The sequence below is a fragment of the Bos mutus genome, chromosome 5 (assembly GCF_027580195.1).
Source record: "Bos mutus isolate GX-2022 chromosome 5, NWIPB_WYAK_1.1, whole genome shotgun sequence".
In the NCBI taxonomy this organism is placed as follows: domain Eukaryota; kingdom Metazoa; phylum Chordata; class Mammalia; order Artiodactyla; family Bovidae; genus Bos; species Bos mutus.
The window spans coordinates 110,562,900-110,565,212 of record NC_091621.1 but is presented as its reverse complement, the minus strand read 5'-3'; positions in this window follow the sequence as shown (position 1 = coordinate 110,565,212).

Genomic DNA, 2,313 nt, shown 5'->3' with positions numbered 1-2,313 from the left:
AGGTCCTCAGAAAACCAGCCCTGAGAGGAGAGGAATGCTATCACCTGACTGGCAAAGATCTAGGGGAATTGGGATGGGACTGGGGCTCCGCCACCAAGGGACCTGGAGTTCTTCAGGTACAGCAGGAAGCAGCTTTTTGGTCACTTTTAATTTGTCCCCTATAAGTGTAAAACATTTACTATACAAGTGAAGTAAGTTAATTTTTGAAAGCGTGCAAAAGCAGAGGAGCTAAAAGAAGAATCAGCAGTAAACCTACCACTTAGAAGCAAAACTTGATGTTGTTGTTGAATATCCTGTCAGACTGTTTTGTAACCCTCTGTATACACATGACCATGCACATTTATAAACTTCTTTTAATGTAAAATGTATATGCTTTTCATGGAATCACACTATACATAGGCTACTCGAAAACCGAAAAATGCTAAAAATGCTCTGTTGAAATCTTAACCTCTTGACACATCAGCATCTTTTCATGACAACTGGAGAGCCCCACCATTATTCTTACTGGCGTGAGATAAGACCAAGATTTACTTCACTATTATTCTGTTTCACACAGGAGTGCTTTCCATTTTTCTAGGGTTAAAAATAATGCTACAGTGAACATCCTCATGCAGAAATATTTGTGTGAATTTAAGGGTCATTTCATCAGGTTGGATCCCTTTAAGTGGCCCTCTTTCACGTTTTAAAAATCCTGGTCTCTCAAACAACCTACATTCAAAAATAGATCTCTACATTTAAAAAAAAAAAAATTAAGGAAAGCCGTATGGAACTGCCAGTCAGAAGTTTGGATCAGCAGGAGCAAACCCACTGTTTCCACACTGAACTGACACACATCTCAGCCAAAAGTAAAGACACTTAACACATCTGTGAGTCTCTCCCAACTTATTGTGGGTAAACATCTCATTTCCGTCCAGGTGATGAAATACCAATAATGATGGTAACAGCTAATGCTTCAAGTGTGCTGAGTATGTGTCAGGCACTCTTCTAAGTGATGTAGATATAATCGTATCATATTATAATATAATAATATTATAGATGTCAGGTAAATGATATATAATTTACTATAAACATATTACATATGCACATATGCGTGCGTGCTCAGTCGCTGTCTTGTCTGACTCTTTGCAACATCATGGACTATAGTCCGCCAGGCTTCTCTGTCCATGGGATTCTCCAGGTAAGAACACTGGAGTGGGTTGCCATTTCTTTCTCCAGGGTATCTTCCCGACCAAGGGATGGAACTGGAGTCTTCTACATTGGCAGGTGAATTCTTTACCACTGAGCCATCTAGGAAGCGCACATACACGTATTTATCTATACACACATATACACATTTAGTCTTTGTGAAAACTCTATCAGGGATGTGCCACTGTTGTCCCAGTATACAGGGGGAGGAAATCGACACACAGAAGTGTCAGCTTGTCCTGACCTCATACCTGTAAGTGGTAAAGCTGGGACCTGAACCCAGACAACATGAATCTATGGTGCTTGGACCTTATCACCAGGCTAGACTTTGTGGACTTGTCGTGGGTCAGTGAGGCCTTCCCAATGCTGATTTTATAGGAGAGAGCACACGAGCCCAGAGAGGGTTAGCAAGCTATTTTAAGTCACATAGCAGATTCGGGTGTTTCTCCCACCCACGTTGCCTCCTTAGGTGTGTTTAAACACCTCCAGTGCCCATGGGGAAAGGCCCTGAGCCTTTGCAGAGATGTCGCTCGCAGAGACCTGGAGTTTTTGCCCACCCTTCCTGGGAGAGCATTTTGCTCTCCACCCCAGCCAGCACCAAAGCATGTTTTGAATACTTGCAGGGAGTGATGCCAGCTATGTGTGGGCTCCAGTTGGCATGGCTCTGGCCAGAGAGCAGCTAGACCCAGTATGTAGGCCTCCTCGCCATCCTGGGCATCCCAGCCTCGCTTCCAGGTTCCTTTAGCCGCTGGTGCTGGTCAGAGTACCAGTTAGGGTATCTGAGAGTGTGGTGCATGGAGTAAAAAAGCTGTATTTGCCCATCTGTCTAATCACTTAACAGCCATAAGAGGTTGGTGTTTTTTGCTGTTGGTTTTGTTTTTTGTTTGCCATGTGGCACTTGGGATCTTAGTTCTCCGACCAGGGATCGAACCCTTGTAATGCAAGTGTACAGTCTTAACCACTGAACCGCCAGGGAAGTCCAGCTATAAGAGATTCTGAATCTAATATTTAAGAATTCTAACGTAAGTGAGAATTCTAATATGAGGACCGAATTCTTGGCTTCCATAATTTCTCTGAATTCTTTGATTCTAGAATCTTTGACCTTCACTCCCAAAAGCTAGGGCCAAG